The following is a 19,274-nucleotide window of genomic DNA, read 5'->3' on the forward strand; positions in this document are numbered from 1 at the left end:
TTTGCAATAAACACTTCAGGGAATGATTCATTCGTTCAACAATAGCTTGTCCAGTTGGGGAATGCGGTATTCCAGTAACATGCGTCACTCCCCATTGAGCAAAAAATCGTTGGGTTGACTGGGCTACATAACAAGGACCATTATCGGTTTTAATTTGTAGGGGTATACCATGGGCTGCGAATGCAGCTCGCAAATGCTTTTGTACATGCCTACTAGTTTCTCCTGTTTGTGCAGTGGCCCAAACTACTGCAGAATAGCAATCAATTGAAACATGAACATATTTAAATCTTCCAAAGTCAGCAACATGTGTCACATCCATCTGCCATAGTTGTAGCGAATGCAGTCGTCGAGGACTAACTGTAATCGCGATTCCTGGGCCTATTTGTTGACAATCAGCACAAGTCTGTATAATAGCTCTAGCGTCACCTGCACTTAGATTAAATTGTCTCGCTAAAACTTTGGCAGATTGATGGAAAAAGGCATGAGAGGCTTGTGCTTGACCTAAACGGTCCGGGACAGGTCCAGCCCATACTGCGGCAGTCAGCCGATCAGCTCTTGCATTTCCTTCCACCAATTCCCCTGGAAGGTTGGTATGGCTGCGTATATGCATAACGTAATAAGGATGTCATCTTTTCTGCAATAAAAACCAAAGCCTTCTAAATTGTTGATATAGCTGTTCCTGCTGTACCTGTCTGAGGATTGAACCTTCCAATCTTTGGAGTACTCCAGCTACATATAAAGAATCAGTAATTATATTCACAGGTTCTTCAGACCATAATTTAAAGGCTTCAATTACTGCCTGTAGTTCTACCTTTTGAACTGATCCTGGCACGACAAGTACCCGTTCTTTCCATTCTCCATGCTCTCGCCATACTATTGCTGCCTTGCCTGTTTTCCCACCACCATCCATAAATACTGTAGCACCTTGAACTGGATATTGACTACACTTTGATTTTTCTTCTACTTCATGTTTGGGTTGTTTTTTGGGGTTTTTTGGGGGTTTTTTTGTTTTTTTTAAAGGTAAACATTTTGTGTGATGGATAATGAATCTGAATGTCACCCTCAAATTCTGCTAATGCAGTTTGGAAGGGAACAGAGTGCTGCAAAGCCCAAGTCAAATATTCTTGTTGTAATGGTATTAAAATCGTTTTCAGGTCCTTTGCCGATATATCAATAATTCTGTTGCGCCCTTTCATAATCAAATTTGCAAAACACTCTACTTTCATGGTGATGGTTTTTCTGTGCTACTGAGGTAAAAAGACCCACTCTAAAAGTCTCAATGGGTCCGCTTTTGATTCTAGCTTTGTTATCTACTGTATTATAAGCGCATAGGGATGTCACTCGTGATTGATTACTGCCAAAGTGATCCTTAGAGGGGTCTATCCAAGAACTAAATGCTTGAGTTACCTTTTCAGAAATGTTTGCTACTGCTTCCCAGGCTTCCTTGGTCAATTGCCGAGGAGAGTTTAACCTGCTATCCCCTCGCAAGAGCTGAACCAAGGGCTCCATATCTTGGTTTGTGAACCCACAAATAGGTCGAATCCAGTTAACGTCTCCTACCAATTTTTGTACATCATTTAATGTTTTAATCTGAATTCGTAATTCAACCTTTTGGAGGGTCACCGACATTTCAGTGATCATCCACCCCAAGTACCTCCAAGGCGCTTCAGTTTGTATCTTTTCCGGCACCACTTGCAGCCCACTTTGCCTCAAAAGCTCAACGAGCTCCCCGATCATTTCTTCCAGATTTAATTGATCACCAGCCAACAATATGTCATCCATATAATGATAGATGAAATATTGAGGCCACCTTTTTCTGATTGGCTGTAAAGCCCAATTTACATAAATTTGACACATTGTGGGTGAATTTTTCATGCCTTGTGGCAATACTGTCCAATGATATCTTTGCATGGGTTGCGCCTTGTTTGTACTTGGGACTGAGAATGCAAAATGTTTGGCATCATCTTCATGCAGAGGGATTGTAAAAAAGCAATCTTTGAGATCTATAATCAAAAGCTTCCAATACTTCAGTATCATACAGGGAGATGGTAGCCCTGGTTGCAAGGCTCCCATGTCCACTATACCTTATTGACTTCTCTCAAGTCATGTAATAGTCTCCATTTTCCACTTTTCTTTGGAATCACAAAAACAGGTGTGTTCCAAGGACTAGGACTAATGGTTGGCACAATATGGCCTTTTTCTAGCTGTTCTTTTACCAAATCTTCCAGGTGGGCGACCTTTTCTGCGGTCAGCGGCCATTGATTTACCCACACTGGATCATCGTTTTTCCATTCCAGTTTGAGCACAGGTCACGTTTCAATGGCCGCTACTGAAAACCCTGCGGATCGCTAGAGAGTGATACATTCATTTGACTCAGTACATCCTGCCCAAGCAGACTTAATGGTAATACGGCTACATAGGGTCGTACTGAACACACTAGCCCGTCTGGATTTTCACAGGTTAGAGTTGTTATGCTCTGTTGTGTTGCAGAAAACCCACCGACCCCTACAAGTCCGTGAGCTGGAGACTGAGCCAGCCAGCCTGGCGGCCACTTTCGCTGACTGATTATGGTCACATCAGCTCCTGTATCCACTAACATATCGATGGTCCATTGTCGCGGTCGCACGGTGGGGTCAGGATGCCTAAACTTCATTTTCAAAGTCGGTTTTCTTCTGCTGATATCTAATGCTAGAAAGATTTGTGGTCTTCCTGTTGAGCCAAACCCTCCTTTCCCCCTCACTGATTGTACTGCCTGAGGTACAGAAGCAGTAAAAGGCACCAATTGTGCAATACGTGTGCCTGCAGGAACCGCAACAGGAGGAGATGGAGTCCACAACATTACTTTGATGGTTCCCATATAATCAGCGTCAATGACTCCAGGGAGAACAAAAAGTCCCTGCTTTGTTGCTAAAGATCGTCCTAATAACAAAGCACTCAATCCATATCCTAATGGTCCATTCGCATTAATTGGGACATCATAAACCGACGTGTCCCATAAGGTAACTTCTACTGTTGTTTCCACGTCCACTCCGGTGCTCCCTCTGGTTCGGGCACTAAGGCTTGCCAAGCAGCCTGGTGGTGCTTCCCCATTTGTGTCATCGCACGGGGTGCCTTCGCGCTCGGTCGCCCATTTCCCAATTTCATACCATCCCGATGATACTTTGAACAACATTCTGAGGCTTGATGACCAAATTTTTGCCATCGACCACATGGTGCTCCTGCTGGGCCTATTCCTTGCTGAAAGGGTCCTTGTTGGAAGGATTTATGACCTGTCTCAATCTGCCTAGGTCCTTTCCTTGTGGCCTTGCGCTGAGCTCTAAAATGGCCTGTTTTTCCACAATTAAAACATTTTTTCTCCCCTTTTCCATTTATAAATGGCTTAATTGCTGCTGCAAAGGCACTTGCGAGTGTTTCTGCCTGATGTGTGGCAGAGCCTACTCTGTTGCAGGCTTCTACCATTTGTACTAACGTTGCTTCTTTTGGCAGAGCTAACAAAATTCTTTTACAATCTACATTGGCATTTTCTACTGCTAAATTCAACAACACTGCTATTTTTGCCTCTTCATTGGTATACACTTTATTCAAAGCGTCTCTCAGACGATCAACAAAAGACATATATGGTTCATCTCTCCCTTGTCTAATTTGAGTGTAAGATGGTTGCCTCTTTCCCTCCTCAGGGACTGTTCGCAACGCATTCAACGCTAGTCGCCCAACTAATTGCAAGGCTTCTAAAGGCAGCCGACCTTGCAATCTAACATCCACAAACGGTCCCTGGCCTGTCATTTGTTCCATAGCAATGTTCTGGAGTGGATCGCTGTCTTGACGCTCCAGGTTTCTCAGGGCTTCTTGCATACAGAGTTTATACCATCTGTCTGCCCGCAATAACCTTTGGGTTGGTGTCAACAACATATCTATCATCTGCCGACAATCCCATGGTGTAAGAACCATTCCCGTGAATATGTTATCTAATAGAGCTTGCGTGAAAGGTGATTGCAAGCCATAATTTTGCACTGCCTTCCGCACTTCCTTAATCAAGTCCCAATGAAATGGGTCCCAGCGATTGGGCCCGTGAGGCTGTACACTAACAGGAAATGCCATTGGTAACTCTGTTTCCTCGTCTTTCATCGCTCCTAAAAAAAGGTCTTTCCACCGCTCTCTAGGGTCGCCTTTCATCCTAGGCTCTTGCCTCCCTATAGTCTCTACAACAGGCTCTTCTTCTTCGTCGCTGCTATCAGGCAACGGGGGCCATAAAGGTGGCAGGGGCTCGGCTGAGGGCTTCAAAACTATGGCTTTCGATCGGTTAAGTCTGGGTGGTTTTGGGGGTGGTAAAGCCCGCCCCATCAATCTTTCACATGGACACACAGGGGAATATTGAGTACATTGTTCTGGGCAACTTTGTCCCATCTTGCCCTCACATATATCATTGTAGATCTGTTTCTCTGACTTATCTAATGCAGCTGGTTCACCCGGTGCATCTGGCACCTCAGGCGGTGCATTTGGAGTCGCTGAAGGTCCTGGACCCTCTGACTCGGTTAAAAAGGGATTGGTTGAACGTGGTTTAACAGCCTCCTCCATACCAGCTGCAGCTTTTCTCTCTGCCTTCAAGGCTTTTAATGTGGTTAATATCAACTTCCACGCCGTCACTAACTCTGTGGCGATTTTATCTCCGTTCCCAATATGTTCCCATAACATTTTTCCTATCTCCTCCCATGTCTCTGCCTTAAACGCCACAGACAGATCGGGGGGGGGGGTACCCTTTCTTTCAGCACCAAATTAGGAGCCTTCTAAGTGTATATTCATCATATTTCAGTCCTCTCTTAGAGAGCATATGGAGCAGGAGTCTATCGCCCCTTCTTCATGCAATGTGTTCTGCCCCATGCCGCCCCGGTTGCTCACCTCACCTCGCTGGGTGCTTCTCCGTTGCAATGTATTCCTTTTTCTTTTTCCTTGCGTCAGTCCCGCTGACTGCAATTCTTCCAACCGGGCTTCTCCCGCAGCGTCCTCTGCGCTCGACCGGTGTTCAACGATGAGATCCCAGAGAACGTATCATGTCGGGGTCACCAGTTGCGGGAGAAGGATGGACTTCACAACTCTATGAGAGTTATATTCCAAAGCCCTTTATTGTCTTGTCTGACTCCAATATATATCATAATTTTTGCTTAGTCACTGCGCACACACTCATGGTTGGTTACAGCTTCTTACACACATTATTGCAATTGGCTATGTACAAAATATCACGCGCTGTCCATGCGCCTCTCACACAGTCAGGATTCGCTGCTTGCAGGTGTTCCTGCACTCCTTTGCTTCTTCTTAGTTGTTTACCACAGCTCCTTCTCCTCAAGGCCGAGCCGTGCAGATATCCAGCTGTTTACCAGCTTCTCAGTGCCACAGCTCCTTCTCCTTAAGGTCGAGCCGTGCAGGGTGATCCCAAGAAACCACGACAGTCCTTTTTGGCGCCCAACGTGGGGCCCGAAGGACTTGAGATAATAACGCTTGCAGGTCACGATATCAGTTCATTTGATTTGCATCATGCTCTCATCTTTGCCGTACATGTTAAGGATCGGTGTTGGTTTCTGCAGGCTGCTGTACTCTGCAATGATTAGTAATGTCTTGCCTGTGAGATTTGTTTTTAGGACACTGACCTTGAACTTAATGTGATATCTGAGCTCTGTACTAAAGCCATTACTGTATTTTGGGTACTATCTCATGGAGACAATTAGCAATTACACTTATTCCTCCAAAAGGCTTTTTATGGAGGAAATGCAGAATGACATCTTTGCTACCCTCTATGATAATGTTTCCTCCTTCATCACAGCAACTTTTCAGTATTTTCAACACCCTTGGGTAGTTAAAATACTTCTATTGGTACTTCTGGGGAACACTGTTTCGGTTTTGTCTAAGGTTAGCAAGCAATTTAAGAAAATCATCCAGACATCTACTCCAAGGCTGGATAGTTATGAATGGCAGGGTATGTGGAACAGCATGGGCAAATGCCTGGGGTGGTGGGCACCTCTGGTGTTTTGGAACTTCATTCCCGAACAAGTGCAGAATCCTGATAAACTAGCAAAATATTTGGAAGGAGTATGCTGTCAGCCTGGCAGTTCCAAGGAGACACAAATCATTGCAATGTGCTGGGGCCTGGCCCATGCCTACCGAGCTCTATTTAACACTATGCAAAGGGAAGAGAGGGTCTCTGGATCTGACGACAATGCAACGGACACTGCGGCTATTCGAACCCCCGTGATGGGCACTGTGACTACTCTGAAGCCTGTGACAGGTGCTGCAGCTGAACCAGAGAACCAGCCTGTCCCAGTATCAGTAGCCCCTGTACAAAAGAAGAAATCTTGGAAGTGGAAGTCAGCTTGTTAAGTAAGGGACTAAGAAGCTTTTTCAAAGAAGGAGCCAGAGGAAGAAATTGAGGAGGCAGAGTGCTCTGAAGCAGGGCCATCGTGAGGACAGAAGAGGGAAGAGAGTGGGTCACTGCTTGAAGAGGCGGAAGAGGAAGAACTCATAAAAGAGATGGTAACTACCTGATCTCTATCCCTGAGTGAATTGTGAGATATGCGAAAGGATTTCAGCCGTCGTCCAGGTGAGCACATTGTCACCTGGCTGCTCCTATGCTGGGATGATGGGGCCAGTAGCCTGGAATTAGAGGGTAGGGAAGCCAAGCAGCTGGGATCCCTTTCTAGGGAAGGGGGAATTGACAAAGCAATTGGAAAAGGTGCACGAGTCCTCAGCCTCTGGAGGCGACTCCTGTTGGGTGTGAAGGAAAGGTATCCCTTCAAGGAAGATGTTCTATGTCACCCAGGCAAGTGGACCACCATGGAGAAAGGTATCCAGTACCTGAGGGAGCTAGCTGTGCTGGAGGTGATTTATGATGACTTGAACAACAGGAAATCATCCGAAGATCCAGATGAAGTCAATTGCACGCGACCTATGTGGCGGAAGTTTGTACGGAGTGCACCATCATCATATGCCAACTCATTAGCAGTAATGACCTGGAAAGACGGAGAGGGACCAGAGAGGGACCAGCAGTGGAAGAATTGGCTGGCCAACTCCGGCAATACGAAGAAAGTCTCTCTTCCTCCCTACGGGCCTTTGTCTCTGCTGTAGAGAAACTGTCCTGGGAATTCCAGCAATTCAAAGAGGATATGCCCTACCCATACGGACCAGTATCTCAGCTATTAGGAGTAAGCGCTCTTCTGTTCAAGAGAGAGGACATAGAGGATACACACCACGAGCCACCTTGTGGTTTCAATTGCGTGACTACGGAGAGGACATGAGGAGGTGGGATGGAAAACCTACCCCGACCCTAGAGGCACGAGTACGTGAGCTGCAAGGAAAAACAATTACAAAAGGGGGTTTGGGTTCCTCCAGGAAAATCGTCGCTCCACTTTCCAGTGGGCAGCTTCCCAGAAAGAATAGAAGAGCTGATCTCACCTCTGATCCTCTTGAAGGGACTTCTGATTCATATGTACAAGAAGTGGGTAACGAGTACTATGAGCAGGACTAGAGGGGCCCTGCCTCCAGCCATGCGGAGGAGAGGCACAACCAAGTTTATTGGACTGTGTGGATTAGATGACCTGGCACATCAGACCCACAGGAATATAAGGCTTTAGTGGACACCGGTGCACAATGTACCCTGATGCCATCAAACCATATAGGGGCAGAACCCATCTGTATTTCTGGAGTGACAGGGGGATCCCAACAGCTGACTGTGCTGGAGGCCGAAGTGAGCCTAACTGGGAAGGAGTGGCAGAAGCACCCCATTGTGACTGGCCCAGAGGCTCCGTGCATCCTGGGCATAGACTACCTCAGGAGAGGATATTTCAAGGACCCAAAAGGGTACCAGTGGGCTTTTGGTATAGCTGCCTTGGAGACGGAAGAAATTAAACAGCTGTCCACCTTGCCTGGTCTCTCAGAGGACCCTTCTGTGGTGGGGTTGCTGAGGTTTGAAGAAAAACAGGTGCTGATCGCTACCACAACAGTGCACCAGCGGCAATATCGCACCAACAGAGACTCCCTGATCCCCATCCATGAGCTGATTCGTCGGCTGGAGAGCCAAGGAGTGATCAGCAAGACTCGCTCACCCTTTAACAGCCCCATATGGCCAGTGCGAAAGTCTAATGGAGAGTGGAGACTGACAGTAGACTATCATGGCCTGAATGAAGTCACACCGCCACTGAGCGCTGCCATGACGGACATACTAGAACTTCAATATGAACTGGAGTCAAAGGCAGCCAAGTGGTACACCACCATTGATATTGCTAACACGTTTTTCTCAGTCCCTTTGGCGGCAGAATGCAGGCTACAATTTGCTTTCACTTGGAGGGGTGTCCAGTACACCTGGAATCGACTGCCCCAGGAGTGGAAACACAGCCCTACCAATTGCCATGGGCTGATACAGACTGCACTGGAACAGGGTGAAGCTCCGGAACACCTGCAACACATTGATGACATCATCGTATGGGGCAACACAGCAGAAGCTGTTTTCAAGAAAGGGAAGAAAATAATTCAAATCCTTCTGAAAGCCGGTTTTGCCATAAAACAAAGTAAGGTCAAAGGACCTGCACAGGAGATCCAGTTTTTAGGAATAAAATGGCAAGATGGACGTTGTCAGATCCCGATGGATGTGATCAACAAAATAACAGCTATGTCTCCACCAACTAGCAGAAAGGAAACACAAGCTTTCTTAGGCATTGTGGCTTTCTGGAGAATGCATATTCCAAATTACAGTCTGATTGTAAGCCCTCTTTATCAAGTGACCCGGTAGAGGAACAATTTTAAATGGGGCCCTGAGAAATTACAAGCCTTTGAACAAATTAAACAGGAGATAGTTCATGCAGTAGCCCTTGGGCCAGTCCGGTCAGGACAAGATGTTAAAAATGTGCTCTGTGCCACAGCTGGGGAGAATGGCCCTACCTGGAGTCTCTGGCAGAAGGCACCAGGAGAGACCCGAGGTCGACCTCTAGGGTTTTGGAGTCGAAGATATAGGGGATCGGAGTCCCGCCATACTCCATCTGAAAAGGAGATATTGGCAGCATATGAAGGAGTTTGAGCTGCCTCAGAAGGGACTGGTACTGAAGCACAGCTCCTCCTGGCACCCCGACTGCCAGTGCTGGGCTGGATGTTTAAAGGAAGGGTCCCCACTACACATCATGCGACTGATGCTACGTGGAGTAAGTGGGTCGCTCTTATTACACAGCGGGCTCGAATAGGAAATCTTAATCGCCTGGGAATCTTGGAAGTGATCATGGACTGGTCAGAAGGCAAAGATTTCAGAATATCACCAGAAGAGGAGATGGTGCGTGCTGAAGAGGCCCCACCATATAATAAACTTCCAGAAAATGAAAGGCAATATGCTCTGTTTACTGATGGGTCCTGTCGTATTGTAGGCAAACATCGAAGGTGGAAAGCTGCTGTATGGAGTCCTATACAATGAGTCGCAAAGCTGCTGAAGGACAAGGTGAATCAAGTCAGTTTGCGGAGGTGAAAGCCATCCAGCTGGCTTTAGATATTGCTGAACGAGAAAAATGGCCAGTAATTTATCTCTATATTGACTCTTGGATGTTGGCAAATGCTCTATGGGGGTGGCTACAGCAATGGAAGCAGAGCAACTGGCAGCGCAGAGGCAAGCCCATCTGGGCTGCTGAATTATAGCAAGATATTGCTGCCCGACTAGAGAATCTGGTCATAAAAGTACGTCACGTAGATGCTCACGTACCCAAGATGTGAGCCGCTGAAGATCATCAAAACAACCATCAGGTAGATCAGGCTGCTAAGACTGAAGTGGCTCAGGTGGATCTGGACTGGCAACATAAAGGTGAACCATTTATAGCTCGGTGGGCCCATGACACCTCAGGCCATCAGGGAAGAGATGCAACATACAGATGGGCTCATGATCGAGGGGTGGATTTGACCATGGACGCTGTTGCACAGGTTATCCATGAATGTGAAACGTGCGCTGCAGTCAAACAAGCCAAGCGGTTAAAGCCCCTCTGGTATGAAGGACGATGGTTGAAATATAAATATGGGGAGGCCTGGCAGATTGACTATATCACACTTCCACAAACTCCCCCAGGCAAGCGCTATGTGCTTACCATGGTGGAAGCAACCACCGGATGGCTGGAAACATATCCTGTGCCCCATGCCACCGCCCAGAACACTATCCTGGGCCTTGAAAAGCAAGTCTTATGGCGGCATGGCGCCCCCGAAAGAATTGAGTCAGACAATGGGACTCATTTCCGAAACAACCTCATAGACACCTGGGCCAAAGAGCATGGCATTGAGTGAGTATATCACATCCCCTATCACGCACCAGTTTCCCGAAAAATTGAACGATACAACGGACTGGTAAAGACTACACTGAGAGCAGTGGGTGACGGGACATTCAAACATTGGGATAAACATTTAGCAAAAGCCACCTGGTTAGTCAACACTAGGGGATCTACCAATAGAGCTGGCCCTGCCCAATCAAAACTTTTACGTACTGTAGAAGGGGATAAAGTCCCTGTGGTGCATGTGAGAGATATGCTGGGGAAGACAGTCTGGGTTACTCCTGCCTCAGGCAAATGCAAACCCATTCGTGGGATTGCCTTTGCCCAGGGACCTGGGTGCACTTGGTGGGTAATGCGGAAGGATGGGGAAGTCCAATGTGTACCTCAAGGAGATTTGATTTGGGGTGAAAATAGTCAATTATTGGAATTGTGCTATGTTAGTTGGTACACAATACAGTATGTCATCACTACTATGGTTGCTATCTACCATATCAATGGTATTACAGTAAGAATCACTCAGACTGATGAAGAATGAGCTTCACTGAAATCGAGCAATGAGCAGCGGTGATGGAACCAGGACTGGCTTCAGCAGCTTGCGCCCAGCAACTTCCTCGAGATCGACATCTTCGACCTGCAGATCATGGACATGGACCGTGCCAGATAACAATCCAACACCACATACCATCTCCCCTGCCCTGAGAGACTGCTATGATGAATGAAGCCCAGAGTCATGGACTGAATGAACTCCACAGACATTTTAAAGTGATGGCCCATGGACTAAGAAAGTGATATCTGTGTGTATATATTAAAAGACAGGAAGAGTAATGATGAATAATTGGAATGTATTGAAAGGTGTAGGACCTGGGCATGACATAAATGGTATGGAATAAGGGTTGGATACTGTCCTGGTTTCATCCAGGATAGAGTTGATTTTCTTCACAGAAGCTAGCATGAGGCTATGTTTTGGATTTGGGATGAGAAAATGTTGATAACATTCTGATGTTTTGAGTTGTTACTAAGTAGGGGACACAGCCGGGACAGCTGACCCAGACTGGCCAAAGAGATATTCCCTACCATATAACGTCATGCCCAGTACATAAACTGGAGTTAGCCAGGGGGTGGGAATCGCTGCTCGGGGACAGGCTATCGATCACCGGGTGGTGAGCAATTGCTGTATTGGGCATCACTTGTTCTTGTACATTCCTTTGTCGTTATTATTATTATCATTGTTGTTTCCTCCTCTCTTGCTGTCCTGTTAAACTGTTTTTATCTCAGCCCACGGTTTTTTCCCGATTCTCTCCCCCGTCCCACTGGGGGAGGTGGGGGAGTGAGCGAGAGGCTGCATGGTGCTTAATTGCTGGCTGGGGCTAAACCACGACAGTATTACTTAAATCTATAAGCTCAGTCAAATAGACTAAAGCAAGAGGAAAGGACCGTACTATGCCATAAAACAGTTTGCAAGCACAGAGGAATCTTTAGTCTGTTTGTTTGTTTTGTTTAATTTTACATTATTCAAAGGCTCTTGTTCAAAATGTGTAGACTTCCCTAAGACAGAGGTGGGTTGTGGAACGTTAGTTTCATTCCTCACAGATTTGGTATTAAACTCTTTTACTTCTGTTGTTCTTACTATAAACAGAGCACAGTTTTTAGTTATTGACTAGTTACATGAATGCCTGAATGTGTTTGTGTGGGGAGAAATTTGACATTTAGAAAGCACAAACAGAGCAAATATGTCACCTGTGTATTTTGTTTTTACTTCCTACATAACTTTTCCCTCTTCCTTTTTATCTTTATTAGGCTTTATAACTAGATAACATAAAATTCAGTTGATAGTTGATGTGGGCTGTGCAGCATTTCTAGTATTTGCCTTTCAGCTGATTTGCCTACAAGAGGTTTCCACTGGTCCACGGGGAATCTGCCATTCTCAGATTGTGATTTGAGGTTAATTTCTAAGGTTAGGTCTTCTGGTTTGGAGAGTAGGGTGTAATGAAATTGCTGATCAGCCACTGTAGAGATGGCGGCAGTTCAGAGCTCCTCTGTCACCTGACAGCAGCATCTTTTAAATTATATATTCTATTGCTGTAAAAGTAATATACCAGATCTCAGTTCATAATGACTTTTATGATTACTACTACAAAAATATTGAAGTAATTTGGCGTCATTTTATTCTTAATGTGTTAAGCCACTCTTAGTTCTTAGCTCTCACAGTGTTTCTGTTCTGTTCGCTGCTATCTGGGATAGGCCACTGGCATACTTTGAGTCACGTGCATATGGGGGTCTAGGAGCACTAGCTGTGGAATAATCGCTGTGGGTGGCTTAGAAATCAAAGTTACATTCACGCTCTAAGAACAGCATTGAAGCAGGGTGGAACGCAGCTAATGTACAACGAGTCTGTACCATGGCAATTCCCTAGGCAACCCTAGATATTGGCAACATCAGGGGAACTTGGTGTGCTGACTCTGGGAGAAATTGCATGGAGGGTGGAGCAGAGTGGAGACATCGCGGCCACGCTCTGTGATTATGAGGGAACCTAAAGGTACATGGTATAATTAATTAGCTGCACATTCAATGCGTTGGGTCAGCAGTCTGTCAACTTTTGATGAAATGCTGGACTCAGAGTGAACTTTGCTCATTATAATATCATTATAATACCAAAACACACACCCATCTCAAAAGTTACCCACCTCCCAAGGTGCGACCACCCCTCAATGAGCTTGCGCACTTAATTTTTCCTAGTCTGTGCCTTCAAATGCGAAGCGAGATGATCTTGGACCAGTCTTGATAAAGGTATGTATGACTAGAGTCACTCAAGCTCTACCTGCAAAGTAAAACACTATAAAATAGTTTGAGAAGGGGTGGATGTCAGGGAAGATACCATTGCTCCTGACCTTTAGGATCTGCCGATGGGCTGTCCCTCTCTTCCCCCCCATTGGGACGCCTTTGGGTAAGATTTGAACACTTGGCTATCCCGAGTGAATCCCCGGGAATTTTAGGAATCTCTATAGAGTTGCTTTATTACCCCACGTGTGTGTAACCCAGCCGTATTTAATTTATTGCACGTGCTTTGCAGACAGTGAATTTATCATCGGCAATCTAAAAGTATTTGTGCATCTGTTGCTTCAATAAATCGCACTATTGAGTGACTCAGCTGAGTGTGTTGTCCCTAAATGCGACCATACCTTTGAGTGTGGCCGTGCTAATTCAGGAGGTGTCTGGCTGAGCAGGTAGTGTGATGTTAGTAGTGCATCCGGACCCGTGATAGTCCAACGGAGGTGTTGGGTGTGACTGGACTACTAACGCTGACTTTGGGCATCACTCAGAACCTAAGCTCAGCCGCCCCCAGTCCCTCTGATATCTGAGGATCGACTGGAATGCAAGGGGGTTTAGTTTCTGCCAAATTGCTCTGCCTCTTAACGCAACGCTAGCATGGCTTTGTTCAGAAGTTTAGTTGCAAATAATGGCTGAGTTTATGTCCAAGTGGATCAAGAAACAGTCTGGTATCAGCCTGGGCCTTGCTCAGAACTGTTCCAGGATGTGCAGCCCTTACTTGCCAGGGTGCTGACTTGAACCCCAGCTAGCTCTGTGGATTTTTGCCCAAACTATTCCTCAGCTCAAGCTGTTTTTGTCATTGTGTGTATGTTTGTGCCATGCATGTACCCACCTAATTAATGCTCCTACAAGGCATAGTGCTCAAAAACATGGTGGAGACACCTGCATAGCTCTGCAAAAGTAGGTTGAGCCTTGCCTGTGCTTACTGTCTGGCTATTGTGGAGCCTTCTGAAGGGCTGTGCTGCTCTTCGTTGTGTGCCTGGTGGCGTTAGCTCAAATAAATGGCCAGAGGGCAGCTCAAATGGGCCCTGTTTGGGTCAGGGGCAGTGTAGGCCTGGCACTAAGTCAGAGCTCACCTTCCTCATTCCTTGTTGACCCTGTGAAAGCTGTTTTAATGAGGGAAACTGATGGTGGGCAACTAGACACCAGGTGCCCACCAAAGCTGCTCTATCACTCTTCCTCCTCAGTTGGACAGGGGAGAGAAAATATAATGAGAAGCTTGTGGGTTGAGATAAGGACAGGAAGAGATCATGCAGCAATTACCGTCAGGGGCAAAACAGACTCAACTTGGGGAAATTAGTTTAATTTATTGCCAATCAAAATCAGAGCAGGATAATGAGAACTAAAACCAAATCTTAGAAAACCTTTCCCCCACCCCTCCCTTCTTCCCGGGCTCAACCCACACCTGGAATATATATGTATTTTTGTATATGAACCTTTTAGCAAATAGAAGCAGTGTTTCTATATTTCTATTTCAATTTTGATCTTTTTTGCCACTTAATACAGAAATTTCAGTAATTTAAATAAATCGGTATTCCTTTCATACACAATACATTCCATTCAAACATAATTTATTATGTTTATAATTTAACATAATTTTGTAGGCAAAAGAAAAATTATGATGTGCCAGTATTGTCTGAGAATGTAATTATTTATAAATGGGCAACTTGCTTCTCCTCCAAACTGAAAAGTTACTCATGCAGTTTATCCTACAAAATAGAACTACGTTGTCTCCACAGGCAGTGTTTGGCATTATATTCCGTATTTTGATTATGTTGGGATGTTGTAAGAATAGTAAATGTATCCTGGTAAAAATAAAATAACATTGACTCTGATAAGTCATTGTCACTTTAACTGCAATAGTAAATCTACTACCAAGGAAGTATTATCCCACTGTATTTAAGTTAATCTCTCACAAGTTCAACTTTACAAGTTGTCTTTACAAAAATGCATTATATTGGGGCTGGATACCATGACCTGTACTGTATGTGACATGATATAACAGGCAGTCATTAATGTCTGTATTTTATATGAATAACATTATACTAATTTGGTTTTAGTCTACTTAATTGCAGTGTGTGACTAGGTTGGATGCTGTGAAAGTTCTGAGCTGGCAGTTTTTCCATGTTCTTTTTGATCAGAATTTCAATGTTGTTTATGGTGGCTGTACACTGTGAAGCTTATATTATTCCTGATAAATGCCAAAATGTTAATAAAAGTTGGGTTTCTAAGAATGTTTGCCTGTTCAATGTATTGAAGTGTTCAGTAAAGCTTCTGCATATATGTATATGCACACTTACTGGTGCTCTGGTCATTTAGTATCAGAATACTTACAACTCCGTTTAGACTTGCTTCTTAATGAGTGCTTTCATTTTTCATGAGGCACATGAGATTTTCTTCAAGACTTTGTTTCATCTCTATGTTGTGATCTGATGACCTGTGCTGTGATATCTGGTTTTCTTTAACATATCTCCAACAGTTGACCAAAAGGGGGTGCTAATAGATCAAAGTCAGATGTGTTGCATAAAGAGATTAAGAAGCTTTTTTTCATGCAATGAATTAAAAAAAAAATCTCATCTACTAAATTAGATCAGGTAAATACACAACACCCAGATGCAAAACCTTGTAACATGCCAGTAACAGCATTGCTCTTTATGGAAGGCAAATTCATGCCTTGTAAATATGGCTGCTTTTTACCTTCCACTAGGCTTGTGGGGCATTCTTTGTGACATTTCCAGAGGCTCTGTAGCAGGCATTCTCTTCTGTAAGACTTCAATGTATTTTTCCACTTATGCAGTTAAACAAACAAAAGCATATAGGGGTTAAGCATAGGTTGTTTAGCAGATATTTAAGAAGATCAAAATTGTTGAATTGTAGAGATTGAATACAGATATCCAAAATTACCAAGATAAATGATTACGTCAGATGCCTTAATTTCCTTCATCCAGATATCACAAAAGACTTTTGCTGTCCAGTTTTTTACTGTTTGGTTTCTCCAGTTCAACAGAACTGGTTAATGGCATCAACAAAGCTGGGGCTTCTAACATAAGAAGGGAAGAGGAGATATAAGAATGTCCCCTGAAACAAGGAACTCTGCTACGTCCTTATCCCACAGTGGGGTAAGATGGTCAAGAGACCTGAAACTGGTGTAAATATTGTAGCAAGGACTGGAGAACTTAAAATGGCTTCTCAATGGACCCCTCTGTTTGTGTAGCAGAGATGTGGAACCCATTTGTGACTTTGCTGGAAGTACATGCTTCTCATGGAAGACACATATGTGGTTAGATGATCACAGGATTTATTTTGCCAAGATATGTGAAACCTATAGAAATTTTTTAACTCTACAAATTCACATTTTTGCTAATAATTATCATTAATTCATTCTGTGTTACTGAGCTAACGTAAGAGTAATGTTACAAGTATTTAACAAGAAGACCATGTAGTGTAGTCTTTGCCAAGTTTCTACTCTTGTCTCTACTCAGTATAAAAGAAATTTAGATTTACTGTGAGACTCTAAAATAGCAAGTTGTAGCCATAACCCAGTCTGGATGCAATGTTCAGGTCTATAATGCCTCTCTCAAGAACTGTGCACTGGGGAAGAAAAAGTGACCTTAACCTTTTTTAAATTCCTGATACTGAAACCCAGAAATGTCATTCAAGTGTATTGTTTTATTGCAGATCTTAAAGCAAAGTTCATGCTGAAGCTGGACCATGATCAGACTGATGTTAAAGACAAAATTGTATTATACAAAGCTATATTTTAAGTGAACTGTAGAAATTAGTATAATGAAATGATAATAAATGATAGAAAAGTTTAAATGATAATAGTGTAAAATGATGATTGATACAGGTTCATATAGATCAAGTTTAAATGCCCAACACAGTGGCATGGGGTGGGGAGAAAATACTGTTTTCATAATTGCAAACCGAATGCCATTTTGAGTGGTGGTCTCTTTGCAGCCAAAGGAGCTGCTATAGGTTCATGCCAAGTTATCCATGCTTGTGTAAACACACAGACACCTCCATATTTGTGTGACAGACTAACATATAAAGAACAAAAGGTATCTTCCATTAAGAGAGTGACTAGGAGATTTGGGAGAGGGAGTATACTTTAGGAGGAGTGTGATGCCAGATGCATCTGAAGGAAGAGACACAGAAAGACACACTTTGGCTAGAGGAGAACTTAGCTGTCTGAGTCCCTGCTGTGCTAAGTGTGGTGTCTTCACCAGCCATACAGCCAAGCCTCCTTGATGGCAGAAAGAAAAACTTTTTAGGGACTACAAGACCTTGTGAAGAGTTGGTTAACAATCCAAGAAGCTACAGAGTTGACTATCCACATATATTAGTGTGGGATACTGTGGGAAAGTATCTGCAAGATCATAAAGGACATGGGCGACTTTTTTTATAAACCTTAATTTTACTTTTGTCTAAGTAATTTTGAGGGGTTTTTGTTTTAAAAAAACCCTAATTATTCTAATAAACCCAGGCTTTTTCATTTAAAAGCTTGTTTGTTCATCACTATGGTGCTTGCTATAAGAAAAATGCTTGGGCAGGTCCACAATGGAGCTTTGGCCAGCTTGGAGTGTTGTCACACTTTGTTTATTAGATAGTAAGGAAGTTTGATCTGTGCTTTGAATTGGACATTAATGAGCCTAGAAGATAGCAGGGTTTATTGTTGCTAACTATTACATATAAAACTTTCTGTATAGTTTCTGAACTTTAGAATTATATTGTTGGTCTATTTATTATTATTTGAATTATTCTGTGTACAATAATTTTAAATCGGAGCTCAGTTAGTCTTGGAACAGGGTAAGAAATGGAACTTCCTGCTCTTAAGGCCTCATCCCAAGATGTTTTGACGGGAAAAAAAATGCATAAACAGTCAAAAAAAAGCAAAATGGGATAATGTGGACCCATATTGCTTACAAAGAGAAAGGAAGAAAGCATATTACCTTTCCAGAGGTCAGTAGAAGAAGAAAGGAGGGGACCTATATGAGAGTGGAACTGTAAAAAGTATGTTTTATACTTCTGCAAGTTTATCTGTCACAAAAGCTACCTAAAGGTCAAGGTGGATGTGGGCAGAGGCAAGTATTCATTGGGAATTTTGTGAGAATGACTTTACTGTTGGGGACAGAATAAAAGGTATAAATGGAGTTGTCAAGTGATTTAGATTGCATATTCATTTAATTTGAAGGTAAAATAAGTGTTGTCAAATTTATATGATTTCTAAGGGGAAATTGGAGTGATGAAATGATACTTGTCATTGTGGGAGTTTGAAAAGAGAGGATTGTGTGAAAGAGGTCTGTTTCCTCGTTATCTCCTCAGTTAAGTGCCTGACATTAGGGACAAACTTGCAGTGAAACCTGTTGAAAATTTAAAAAGTGCTCTGGGATCTAAGTAACATTTTCTATTAACTTTTAAAAATAGTAATATTTTAGATCACATGTTATTTCAGAGTTGCTGGTATTTCTAAGCTCCAGGTTAGTTTCCTGTGAGAGATGCAACAAATGAAAATATCAACAGTTTGTCATCTTTAAGGCAAAACTTACACAGAGAGACCTCCATGGACTTACGGTTCAGATTCCTAGTCTAATCTAAATGCCAGTTTTCAACCACATTTCAAATAGGAAATTCTTAAGGAAATTATATTCTTTCCAACTCATTGCAGTCCAGGGATGGGCAGAAGGCTGGGCATTTAAGAAACATACAAGGTTGCAAATTACAGTAACAGTTGAGCTTTTTCCAGAATGGTGTAGTCAAGAGAAATGACTTTGAAAAATGATGAAGAGGAGCAGAAACTGATTTAGGTTAGTAAACCATCTGTCTGCTTTTGTAGAAGAGCTAAAACATCATCATGGATAGCTGCAAGGTGTGATGCCTTGTGGTTTATCCCAGTTGACAGAGATATCTTGTGCCAAAAAATCAGCTCTCTCTTTATGCAGTGTAGAGGCATCTCAGAGAGATTCTGCCCACCTTTAATCTGGTGGGATTTTTGCCCTGCTCTTCCCTATTAACTATAATGGTATGAGATCTCTTTAATATTTTTTTTCTGGCAAAGACAGAAATTTCCAAAATGAGTGATCATCTGAGTAAAATCGTCAACCCAACATCACCATGCCCCCTAAAACATGTCCTGAAGTGCCACATCCACATGTTTTTTGAACACTT

This window comes from Phaethon aethereus, assembly GCF_964289735.1.
Source record: "Phaethon aethereus genome assembly, chromosome: W".
NCBI classification, from domain to species: Eukaryota; Metazoa; Chordata; class Aves; order Phaethontiformes; family Phaethontidae; genus Phaethon; species Phaethon aethereus.